General features: G+C 35.2%; 1 pseudogene; it reads right to left on the bottom strand.

Annotated features, from left to right (window-relative positions):
- Nucleotides 1–12,505: 12,505 nt before the first annotated feature.
- On the bottom strand, nucleotides 12,506–13,954 carry LOC143538147 (U-box domain-containing protein 21 pseudogene; annotated as a pseudogene).
- Between the last annotated feature and the right edge of the window lie 166 nt (nucleotides 13,955–14,120).

Here is a 14,120-nt window from a genome sequence, read left to right as displayed (position 1 = left end):
AAAAGGGAATGGGGTGGGGGGTTAGGGTTTTTATGTTTTGTGTTATAATATAAATATTTCATCCTAGCCCCTCCAAGTTTGAATGTTATGGCAACTTGAAAGAAAAGATTAAATAACTTAACGTACCAGAAAGATGACAGGGTCAACGAAATATGCCGGATGACTCCCGAGAAGTATACATACTTTACATGCTTTAAATCTGTAAACCGAAAATTAACGGGGGTTACAAATTTATTGGCCCAATTCAAATATCGAATAACAAACAATTGAGTTGTCCGGACCATGAGCGTGTACATGGCATTTAACTGGCCCAACTAATTAACGAATTATCGAATCAATTGAGTTGTTCGGACCATGAACGTTACATGGCATTTAACCGACTCAACTAATTATTGAATCAATGAATTAAATAAACTTAAAATAACCAAGAACATAATTTAGAGGTATAACCGTTTAGCCGGTTATGTTTACCACGCAACCGTTTAGCCGATTACGGTACCGCTTGAAGTTATGGTTGCACGACATTTGTCATGCCTCCACGCTTCAAGGTGAAAGAATAAAACAAAACACGAGAATGCTTAACAAATTTCCCACAATAAAAGATAATCTACCAAAATAAAAGATTTAGAAAAATATTTTGAATGTGAGGCATAGCCTCAAAATTTGTGTGAGTGTGTGCAATAAATAAATAAGATAAATACGATCAAATAATTAACCTAAGCAAGTTGTAAACAATTTATTAAATAGCACATAAGGCAGTTTAGATAAGCACGTATAGGGTCCTACGCATATGTCTAGGACAATTTCTAACGACCTGTCTTATAACCTTCGGCTCTGATACCAATCTTAATGACGGTCGTATGATCATACTAATGAGAATCCAAGACTTGATAGAATACAAACACACTTAAACAAGTAGCCATTAACAAATAGCATTTAATTGATACAACACACAATGATCATGTTTGCGGTTGTTTGAGATATATGTGATAGAAAATATGAATAAGTACGCATATGTCCCCAAAACGTTTGAAAACAGTATGTAAAAAGGGGAATGATCAAACTCACCTGATCGAATAAGTCAAACGGGAATGTTTATGACAAGAAGGTGGAAATCACACTCTTCGAGAATTATCGACAAGAATCCTAATTAAATAATATAATATTATGAACGAATTATGAATGATGTAATACGTATAATGAATTTAGGATTTCGATATGGATTGAGTTACAATTACGATTGGTACGTTATTGATTGAACGATTGATCTCTACAAGTTATTATTATTATTATTTGATTATAAAAATCATTGTTTGTCACAAAATCGGGTTTGTGAATAATCAATTTAAATAAATATAAGTTAAGATATATTATAATAATAAATGTATATAATTATCGTAAAATTTATATCTTGGAATCCTTAACGAAATTCGATGGTAAAAATATAATTAATACCTTTAATACGTTTATTATGGTTCGTTTAAAACGAATAAGAATAATATGGATATATATATATATATATATAAATGAGTAAATTTATAAAAACAACTTAACAACGAAAAGCCTCAATATTAGTGTCGAGTTTTAATAAAATAATATTGGTTTATTGTTAATAATATATATATATACACATATACATATACATATATATATATATATATATATATATGTATATATATATATATATTTATATACGAAAACTTGTAACGAGATCAAATGACAAGAAACGTTTAGATTTATGATGTCGGATTAAATTAAATAATGTTTAATTGATATTTAACATTAATTATAATATATTTAAATAATTAAAACAAGTTAAAACTCTTAAATACAAAATATCAAAAAAATTCGGCCACTGCAGGACCCGAACCTGCGTGGGCACCGACTCAGGAGTTTGGAACACACACACCAGCCGTCCGCGCTAGTGTGTCAGTTGTTTAAACTTGTAAACAGGTAAATATATACAGAAACAGATGAAGACCAGTTTGATTATAAAACCCTAGAATTTCAATTGAGCAATCCATTCAATGTTAATTCAATTTATGTTAGGGCTTTTATTATACAATGTTAAACGATCATAATGCATATGTCAATTACGTAATTTGGTGTTTAAATCAGTGGGCACAACGAACCCAGTTGTCGGCCAAGAACGATGACGAACAGATAGGTTACAGCCAATCTCAACGCAATTAAGTGTAGGGGTTTAGGTCGTCTGGTTATATAGATGGTGCAGATATGTTTAATTGAATTATAATCAAGCTTAAGATATGAAATTGATCTTAGGTCAAGTCGGTTCAACTAAAGATTCAATACGCGTTATACCTAATCGTGGTTCCTAATTAAATGAGTCTGTTAGGCCGAGTATGGTGAGAAAAATCATGAACTTGATTCAATTCCAAGTTTATGACGAGAATTGTGCATCAAGTCAACTAAACGGGCACCGTATACGGGTATACGGGTTATCAGGTTACAGATTAATGGTTTATAAAGATAATAAATATATATTGCAGTTTAGTCCCTGAAGCTTTGTGGTGGAACCAATAAAAGATAAAACTTTAGTTTTTGGCTAAGAATGTATATTTTTCAAAGATAATTATATATTATTTAAATATAATAAACTAATATAACTAATAATAAAATTTCTCGATAAACGTGATACTTTTCAGTGAAAAATTTCCCGAACCTAAGTACGGGTCGGGTTATGGATATAAGTGGTACGTGGAAAACCCGAGTTGTTACAGAAATCTCATCAAAATTCGTTCTTGTTGAAGGGGTTAATGAATGTGGACATGTACCATGTTTAGGATAGTTTTCTTGGGGCTTAAAACATGCTATTTGAATAAAAAAAAAGCGATTTTGCATTAAATACGAACTATAAACCAAAATAACAAAGAGGATCTGTGCAGGCATGTGGCCACGCCACGCGACCTCCTCACCCACCTTAGATGCGCGGCGCGGCGTGGTTAAGGGGTGGGGGTGGTTTCGTGTTTTGCCAGTTTTAGTCCTTGTGCTTTAAAAATGCTACTTTTTGATATTTTAGGAGTTTTTAAGCACTAAATGACTAGTTTGAATAACATAAAGGATACGAAATGAAAATGCATCCATAGATACTTATAAATGCATGATTTTATTAAGGAAAATTGGTTTTAAATAATCCTAACTATCACCTATTGGCAAATAATAGGCCCGACTTTGCACTTGGCTGGTGGCGGTCCTAACTAAAGGGGTATTTGTTCTTAACGGGCCGCGACTAACGGATGTTAACCCCGTTAGTGATTTGCTAACGTTGACTTTCTTCTCCGGCCGGAAACCTGCAACTCGCATCCATTCTCCCTAATATCATCACACCGTCTCCCTCCCTCTTCAAAACACATCGGAAATTTGAAAATGAAGTACATTACATCTTCTTCCATGGCCAATCCCTAATTACCAAACCCGATCTTATTTTCAAAAATTCGAAATCAATGTTACATGATCTACAAAATAAGCGTAGGGCTTTTGTTAAGGGGGTCAAAACGAGTCAAATGAAGTGTCAATTACCTCAAATGACGCACGATTGACGAGGGTGGACTTCGCCGGAGACAACAATGGTGACAAGTCGGGTAGGTTTCGTATGAGGGGAAAGATAGAGAGAGAGACGGTGTAACGATATTAGGGAGAATGGAGGCGAGTTGCAGGTTTCCGGCAGGTTTCCGGCCGGAGAAGAAGGTCAACGTCAGCAAATCACTAACGGGGTTAACATCCGTTAGTCGCGGCCCGTTAAGAACAAATACCCCTTTAGTTAGGACCGCCACCAGCCAAGTGCAAAGTTGGGCCAGTTATTTACCAATAGGTGATAGTTGGGATTATTTAAAACCAATTTTCCTTTTATTAATGATAAAGATCAGAATTGCGTTCGCAAGTCACTAAAACAAATACGATTACAAAATATCCAAAATGTTACAGTATATGCGTTAGATATCATACAAAGTTGGTTTGCGTAATATCTCCGTGAGTAAATTGATATGATCCCTACATATAAATATTGTCAAGTATACAATCAAAAATTATAAAAATATAACTTAAGTTATATACCTTGGCAGAAAAAATGAAGTGAGACCCGCACAACTTATTTAGAGATTTTCAGATGTTCATCAATTGCATCTGACGAAAGTCCATATGTTAGTTGACGAAGTGCAGTTGTACACTTTTGCATTGAAACCTGGTTTACCTATTGCATCTAATCTTTGTTTGAAAAAAATAGTACCGATTCAATAAATCATTTGCTAAACTTATAAATAGTTGTCTACACATTCGAAAATGTCACATAAAATAATGTTCGTCATAAACGGGATCGGAGCTAAAATAATGTCGTACCAAAGTTTCGTTAGTGCCAACTCGATCACGATCAAGAGATGATTGTCTTGTTAGGCTTTGTCGTCTTTGAAACTGCTCAACCAACATGTTAACTGTTATCCTCCCTACTTCAAAAATAAGGTAGCCTTCCTCGATAGAATCTGTTGAATTAAATGAATTACATTCCATTTTTGGTTGATTATTGGGTGTAGTGGATAAAAATAAGTAAAAATGTGGAGCTGTTGTATATTATGAGGTATATGAAAATATATATGCGTGAATTTTGATTTATGTAGAAATATTCATATTATTCATTTATGTAAAACTCGAAACATAAAAACAATTATGCTCCAGACGTGTAACACTTAGGTGCCGTTTGTTTTTGCTTAAAAGGTCTGCAGGGGGCTTACGTCCGCGAGCGCGCTGATATAAGCCTCTGAAGACTGTTTGTTTAAAAAAATAGATCTGAAAAATGTTTTATAGTCTTAAAAAATAAACTATTGTTCAACTTTTTCACACACTTCTTAAGATCCTACCAACACCACCACCCACTTCCACTTATATTTTCAAATTGAAGACTTTCAGAACAAACAACAGATAAATAAGATTATCCTTAAACAAGAAGGATGATAATAGCCAAATGATTATCACATTTTCACCTTCGTCAAAGGTAACAAGTTTTTACACATTTATTTGTCACTCTGCACCCTTATATAAACGATCTGGTTTTCACTCTGGATCGATGAGGGACAAGACAAGCCTATATAAAACCTCATTCATTTTGGGTTAATTAGTAAAACAGATATTACACTTTCGCTGTAACTATCACACCCCGTCAAAACGGAAGCACGGGCGTGTGACGTCATGTATACCATAAGCATATGATTATCGCCAACATAAAAGTATTAGGATACCCATAGGTTTAAAAGTGTTTACAAAACATTACTAGTTTTTAAACAAAAGTAATTAAACATAAAAAGGGGATTTCTCAAATATGACCCAAACTATACTAGCTAAATCCCTCCAAAATGGTATCCTAAATATGCATTGAGGTCCCGTCTTCATGATTCCTTACATCTTGATCTAACTACCTGAAAAACATACTCGAAAATGTCAACACTAGGTTGGTGAGTTCACAGGTTTTATGACTCGATATAGAAAAGTTTGTTCGTAAAACTTGAAGTATGTATGATAATTGACCCAAGTAACTTTGAACGATTATTAAAACAAAAGTAACTGTTAACGATAATTTAAAACAAGTAACGGTGATCCTTCCTAAGTTTGCAAGAAATACGAATTAATATGAGACCTATGAGCCTATAACCAATCCAAAACCTTAGTTACTGCCCTAGAATCCCTCGGGGATATAAGTTTGAAGTATATGCAATCATTAGATCCTCCAGATCGACATGAGAGAGGCTGTCAAACCCAATAATACTATTCATATAATCCATGGCTAAGAGCGTAGTTAATGGTTATAGTATGCATGCCTCGGGACTTTAGGCACTGCACTTGTCTACTCAAGTTCGCATAAATACTTGTACCTTGTTTTCTAGTTATCGTATAAAACAGTTTGAGTATGTTTCCCCCCTAGTTTGTAAAACAGTAAAAAAGGTTCGTGAACTCACCTAGTAATATGCTCAAAGCACATGCTCAATGTGTTCACTTAGCAATTCAATTTTCAACTTGACCCATTCCGTGTCTTAAAATACGTTAAGACAATTTAGGCCTATGGTTCGCAACTCAACACTTAAGTTTGTTCATGCTCATTGTTCACCCAACTAGTTGGACTTGTTGTGTTTACGTGTGACACGACGACCAATTGGTGATATGTTCGTAGTAATATTTTATTAAGCCATAAAACATATCTATTTCATGAAAATACGTTGTTATGAATATAGATACCAAGTATTTATATTTTATGTTATATTTTGACAAGAAAATACATTTATAAAACCATACTTTGTGCACAAGATATTTTATACTCCCAAGTCCCAAGCACATATTTTCTCGTATTTCACTATGTATTTACGTTTATTTGTCCAAAATACATAATAATCATAACTTCAATGTCAAAATAGCGTGAGTGATTCAATACAAAATCCCCTTTTTTTTTCTTTAGTTGACAATAATTACTCGTACCATAAGCAAATATCATTACTCCCTAACTTTCAGAACTTGATTTGTTTTGTTGGTTAGAAGTCAAGAGATAATCACAACGTAATTCATTCTCTAATTTTTCTCACATGTTCATATAAGTTTTCTTTAGCTTTCTCAAGTGTATGATATGAGTGACTTGAAAACCTTCACTATGTTTGTGAAAATATAAATTTCATTATTAACTTAATATGTTAGTTTCATGATTTATTAAGTTCAAGACAAACCATAACTACTTGGGTGAGTATTTAGGCATAAGCAATTTTTTTTTAACTTTTATTAAGAAAAAAATAGAAGATGGTAGGTTTAACACTCACTTTAAGGCCACAAAGTTAGTTGGTTATGAAAGTAATGAGATTAGAACTTGAGCTTGAAATCACCACTTGCAACTCCTTGGGTCTTGCATGAACTTGTTAGGCTGAGGGGTGTGGGGCGCTAACCTGGGCGCGAGAGCCCCTCCGCTCGCGACCCCAGGCGCTAACCCCACACCACCGGGGCGCGAACGGGCGCGAGCGCGAGCCCCCAGGCAGGCGTGAGTGTGGTCGCGGGAGAAGAGAGAGAAAAAGCTGGTGTGGATGCCCAAAAGAGCCGTTGAGCTCGGAATAAATAAAAAAAAAACCTTAAAAACCTCTATATAATACCCCAAATTACTCCCATTTCAACCATATCAAAATACAATTTCACCTTACAAACTCCTATATAATATCCCAAACTCCTATATAATACCAAAAAATGTCTGGAAATTGGTACCCAAACCTAAATTCAGATTATATTGACGACGATTTATGGTCGTCACCAGACCAACCGATGTTTTATTCGGGGCCGCAAGAAACATTCGGCTTTCAACCATCCAACATACAACCGTCTCCTAACTTTGTTGTTCCAGAGACACAAGAATCACACGGTGATGCTACGGGAGCAAGAAGACGCGTCCACCGGAAAAAACAACTTGCAACGGACGGGCCGGGACCGGCTTCGACTCCGAGGACGAAACGGAAAACCACTCCGTGGTCATCGGATGAGAAGGAAGCCTTGTGTCGGGCTTGGATAGTCATTTCTGAGGATCGGCGTTGCGGTAATTGTTTTAACGTTTTTAAAAATGATTTTTAATAAAAAAGTTAAATAAAAAAGTTAACTGGAAATCTAATTTAATTATTCATTTTGCAGCCGACTACCAAAAAAGCAAGATTTTTTGGACAAAGGTTAGGGAGACGTTCTATACGCTCGTTGGGAGTACAGAGCGAAACGCCGATATGATTTCGGGTCGGTGGTCCGAAATCAGAAAATTTGTCGGCTTGTTTACTAATCTTTTCAACAGGAACGCCGGTCGTATGAGACCAAGTGGCAGTGATGATTTGGCGGTTTACAATTTCACGGTCGAAGAGTGGAGGCATTAGTGTTTGCGGAGGTATGGGATGGTGAAGACGTGGGACGATTTAAAGTTGTGGGAGAGGTTGAAAAGGTGTTCCAAGTGGGTTGAGCTGGTGGCACCGGACCTTGATGCGGAAGTAGGGCCGAAACGGACTAAAACTAGTTCGTCTGGAGCGTATAGCACTTCCGCCGGGTCGGATTGCCGCGTTGGATTCGACCTAAACATTGCGGGGGAGGAAACGTCTTCACCGCCGAGGAGGCGGCCATTGGGAAGGGACGCCAAAGGGAAAAAACCGGCTGAGGGGGGAGCCGTAAACATCGCCGATCTTGTTGAATCCCTCAATAATTTTAACAAAACCATGGAGGTGGTCTCTAATGACAAAAAGGAAAAAAGTCGAATGAGAGATTTGGACTTCCTTACAAGAGACTTCAGTAACCTAAATCCGGTCGATCAAATGCTGATGGAAAAGCAAAAGGAACGTATCCGAAAGAGGTTGATCGAAGAAGACCAAGCCGAAGAATAAGAATAATGTTTTTTTTAGTACTTTAATTTTTATTTTATTTTTAGATATTAATGTGTTTTTTTAATTAATGTGTGTTTTTTTAAATAATTTATGATTTTTTTTAATAATACGTTTTTTTAATACATTTATAAAAAAATAAAAAAAAAATCTGCTGGAGCCCCTCCACACCAGGGCCAGGGGCTCCAACGGGGGCTCCAACACCCCCCTTATCCAGTTTCTCTCTCTGCCACACGTCATAATATTATTGGCTGGAGCCCCCATTAGAGCCCCCCACACCCCTTAGCCTCAGACATGTGATGGGTTTGAGTGTGTGTGGCTTGGCTAGAAAAGAGAGAACCGAAGATAGAGGGGAAGAGATGAGAGTTTTATGTTGATTGCTTATTTGTGTTTCTTTGTAGTTTAGTATTCTTTCATATAGCAAAGGTGTAGTTGGGTTTGCATATAAATATATTGAGATTTGAAAATGAGTCTTGAGTGTAAAAGTAGACAAAAAGAAAGATGAAGTGGGTTGGTTGATGTCTTAGCCTAACAGTAGGGAAGGCGGGGGAAAAGATGGTATTGGATGTGGTAGCGTTGAATGGTCATGATGATTATGATTTCTTGCAAGATTTTCAAAGTATGGAATTTTGTACTATAAAATCTATTGGGAGATATACACTCTTAAACTAGTCAAGAAACAACAATAATAAAATGGAGGTGTGGTAGATGGTTGGGCTGAAGATTATGACGGGGAAGGGGTGTCGGGTGATGGTAGGGTAGCGATGTGATGTCGTGTGGTAGCTCGCTATTTGTGTCGTGTCAGCATATATATATTTGCGTAAGCACATGCGGGTAAAGTTTTTACGAGACATAATTCTTTAAGATAAAAATACCTTAAATCGAATAAACTATTAATTAAATATTGTATATGAATACATAGATGTAAATTTATATATATTATTATTTCTTTCCTTTAATACTTTTCTTGTATTAAATATTTTATCACAAACATTCGTGTTTATCAAGTTGTTCAATGTGTTTAAGTAATTTTTTTTTCTTCTCTCTCTCTCTTTTTATTTATTTATGTTATTACTTAATTTTTATGATATGCAAGAATGGCTTTGCTAGACTCCAGATGATTTGGTATCTATTAATTTAATAAAAAGGACAACTAGTTTAACGTAAATGCACTTAATCAAGCCTTAAAATTGTACGGATGTTTACCAAGTTTGACGGGTCTCACAGTAACCTACATAAATTATAAAGTTACATTTGATTTTCTCTGTCTTAGCTTTATTTTACATACGCTAGAAAAACTTTAGTTTAATTATTTTATTCTAATCTAAAAAAACATTTTAATTATTTTCGCCTCCTACGACCCAACACTTCGTTTTTAGTAGGATTGCTTTTGCTATTCAAAAGGGGGTTGCGGTGCAGCTTGTTGCCCGTTCGCTTGCCACTTTATTGTAATTGTTTTAATTTTAATGAGAAATAGCAGATCAATTGGAGTTAAAAAAAAAAAACTGAACTAAATACCATTGAGCATCTAATAATATGTGATAAAGTTTCCTAAAACAATATACATAGCCTAATTTTAAATTTTTGAGTATATATACCGAAGCAGCCTCTCTATTTCCTATGAGGTAGTAAGAAGGCTGTATACATCTTACTCTCCTCAGACCAACCCTGCTATAGCTTTGTTATTGATGGAATTTACTGAGTACGATGATGATGATGATGTTACACTTATACTTTAAATACGATATTTAGTATGGGCTTTAACTGCCTCTCTTTCTCACTACATGCAATCATATACTTCACACACCACGCATAAGTGTTTATGTAGTGTTTCAAATTAATTCATTAAATTTTATGAATTATAATGCCATACTTGATCCTTTGAATTTGATTGTTCTTTTGGAGCTTGAGAATTCCGAGTTTTGGGTTTGAGAGATTTCAAAATGGTTTTGCAACTTTCTTAATATTATTTCACAAAACTAGATACAAGTGAATTCAAAAGAGATTTGAATTGTAACAAGTAATTTTTCGAATTCAAAATCATTTGGTAACTATATATATGGCAAAATGGACGGTTCGGGTGGGATGCCAGGTCAAACGAATTGATTTAAAAGATGGTGATTTGGTTCAGGTCAAGAAGGGTTTGTGTCATATATAAAAAATGATAAGTGGGTTTGGAAATTCTCAAAAGTAACAAAACGGTAAACCAAAACAACACGTGTATAGCAGCAGGTCAGGAACACCTGGCAATTCATCAGTTAAGCAAATTGAAGTAGGCAACGTACACACGTCATAACACAAGGTACAACTTATGTTGCACAAAGTCTCCTGTAAATGTTAATATATAAATGAGTTCGGCAACTCATACATAAATATCAAAGCTCCAGCAGATGGAACAACCGATCACAAGTACATAACAAACGTGAAACACCTCAAACATTTGATGATAGTAGTGAAGTTCGGTACTTGTAACCCAGCCCCAAAAAGATGATTCGGAAGCATAAGTGGTGATTGGTGTAACCCACTAACCTGTATTAATTTTTTTTTAATATTAATATGTTTTTATAATCCCACAAAAAGATTCAATTACAATAAAGAGGCAGGTAATGAGTAACAACCTACATTAAAAACATGTATTTGATCACAAACAATAGACTCTTTGTGTTTATTAAAGAGAACAAAAGACAATGAATGAAAACAAATACATTAATGGTATTGAAGCTCTAACCAAAACCGCATAAGGCTACGTATAATTTGTCTAGCATGGCAAATTGCAATGGATTTATAACACTCTTTTTGATGAATTATTAGATTGTGATCTTGAAATAGAAACCAAAAATTCGAATAAATTAATGTTGCCACAATCCAAACCATAAAAACGTGTGATCGAATTTATTAATTGCCATCACGAAACATAGGCTTATTCAAATCAAATATCCTGAATTATTTATATGTTTGTTATGGTTTGTGTGGTTTATGGTCGCATAGGTTTTGATGAATCAAAGCCATTCTCATTCATCATCGTTTATTCAAAAATACTATATTTAAAAAATACATTATGTAATTGCCCTTTTCTGTTTATATGCTTAGAATTGACATTTTAACTACTACCGTAAATAATATTATATCCCACCTGCTACTCTTAGTCTTCCAAATGCAACAAACAAAACTACAATAATACTCTACTTTTGTGAGCTCAAAATAAAATATTCTAAAATACAATATATTTAATCTTGCCACATCGCAATAGAGACGTTTAAGGCCGTTTGTAGATTTTTAGAAGGTAACATTTACTCGTTCAAAAAAAAAAAGCAATTTTTAAAGGTAAAGTGGCGTTTAAGTCCATTTTTAGTGATCGGGGTGTTTTTTTGATACTTATACTTAGAATGGTTTTAGGTGTTTTTATAGGAGAGAAATTAGTATTTTTGAAAGAGTAATGTTTTTTTCTAACAGCTAAATAAAATAAAATATTCTAAATACCATATATTTAATCTTGTCATCCCAATAGAGACGTTTAAGGCCAAGGCCGGCTCAACATTTTCAAAGGCCTAAAACTAACTAAAATGTTGAGGCTCTTTTTCTTTATGCGTATAGCACTATAGAGTATACAAGAATTATAGAATATGGATAATATGCAATAATAATGAATATGAAGCCATCCTCCTTATCTTGTGGTCTATCATTGAGTTACTAATTCTAAAATAATTCTACTTTCAAAATCTCATTATATATAACTTCTATTTAAGATGGAAGCTCTATAAAATTGGAGGCCTAAAGCCATGGCGTCATTTAACTTACCCACGAGACAGCCCTGTTTAAGGCCGTTTGTAGATTTTTTAGAAGGCAACGTTTACTCGTTCAAAAAAAGAAAAAAAAAAGCCATTTTTAAAGGTGAAGTGGCGTTTAAGTCCAGTTTTTATTGATCGAGATGTTTTTGGATACTTATAATATATTTAGGCGTTTTTATAGGAGAAGAACTTAGTATTTTTGAAAAAGTAATGCTTTTTCCTCTGAACAAACAGCTGACCGGACAGTTTTTTTTTTCCTTAACGTTTCTGGCCTTCATTCTCATGCGCTAGTAAAATGTACAATATCACAAAACTTTGAGATGTGCTTTTTATAGACTAATTAGTAGTTACAAACTAGGAAAAATTAAAAAGATTTTCTGAGATACTTATAATGTCCAGAATCAAAACAATCCAACTTATTCTTGTATTGATTCATCATCTTCAACATCTCAGTAGCCTTCACCTTTGTCTCTTCACCACAGTTGACCTGCAACATGAGCAACATCTTCTGAAAAACACCAACATGAAGTGCTTCCACCAAAGCACTCTCATCACCATTCAAACTCAGCTTCCACAACATCGAAACACAGAAATCGGTAGCCAAAGAGGACACTCTTAGTATCTTCTTCACTAGCAAAGGCACAGTCAATGCATGCCTATGCAATCTTTCCATTCCTTCTTCTGAATCAGAAGCATGGTCTAAAACGCCTAATGCCATCTCGCTTAACCCCTTATCGGCTTCCACAAGCGCTTCTAAGCTCGACTCGACAACACCCAACTCCAAGAATCTTGATGCTAACTTGTTGTGGCCAATTTGTGTTGAAAGTATGTGATATATGACTGAAAAAGAAGATCTTTTGACCGAAAGGCTATTGCGTATGCTTATAAGGTTGGTCAACGCTTCTGGGACGCCATCGATGTCGATTAAGGCGCTTACATGGGCTTGATCAGTTGAAAGAAGCTCTTTTAGGGTTTGAACACAACTTCTTTTGAGTAACAAATCATGATTACCCGATAAAAACAGTATCATGCAACGTAAAGATTGTGGTGATCCAAGCTTCGATCGCCCTTCAACCCCTAAAGGAGACAACCATGTTAACATTAACATAATCTCCCTCAAAAGATCTTCATGTTCTTCAAACAAAAGACTCGAAAACGCCTCGAATGAAGCAGCTAGCACGTACCCGAGCCCATTATCTTTAATAAGACTTTTGTTATGTTCACTTTCTTTAGCCCACACATTTATCTTCTCCACCAAATCAAGACACCTTTTCCCATGGCCTTCCGAAGCCGAATCCATAATTTTCGAACAAATTTCCGTAACATCCGAAGAGGTTATGGGCGTTCGGGGAGTCGGTATTCGCTCAACACCGTGAGCCTGATTCTCGACACACCAATCTTGGATCATCCTCCGGATCATATGATTTGGTATTTGATCAAAATTTTCTAGGACTTGGTTGGTGACCGGGCACGTTTGATTTCCACCTCGTATCCACTTTTCGATGCTTTCTCGATCATACGTGATGCCCGTTGAGATTGTCACGGGATCTTTCATCAGATCAAGCGATATCGGACAGCGAAAATGTGTCGGAGTGGTTAGCACAACTTGGGAGCTTTGAACCGCAAGAAACTTCTTGACAACCAAACGTCTAGTTCTTAGTTTCTTCCATAAAGATGCCATTAATTAACAAGTTTCTGAATCCAGAAACAAGTTTTGATGATGTGGGTATGAATATTTTGAGGGAAACTCGATGGGTTTTATGAATCTTGAAGTATAGAATTATATAACTATATGTATGTATGCATATGTATATTTGGTTTGGGTCAAATTTGGGGAATTAGCTGAATGTTCAAGTGAGGAAGTTGGGGTTTGAATATTGACCGTTGAAAGAGAGAGTCAAATGATGCTAAATAAATAGTTTGTTTGTAATATTCTTATGGTTCTAGT

The sequence above is a fragment of the Bidens hawaiensis genome, unplaced genomic scaffold, assembly GCF_021521415.1.
Source record: "Bidens hawaiensis isolate Kalapana, Puna unplaced genomic scaffold, B.hawaiensis_p1.1 tig00011475_1, whole genome shotgun sequence".
Lineage (NCBI taxonomy): Eukaryota > Viridiplantae > Streptophyta > Magnoliopsida > Asterales > Asteraceae > Bidens > Bidens hawaiensis.
The sequence above is the reverse complement of the archived record's forward strand: the minus strand, read 5'-3'. Positions and strand labels throughout refer to the sequence as shown.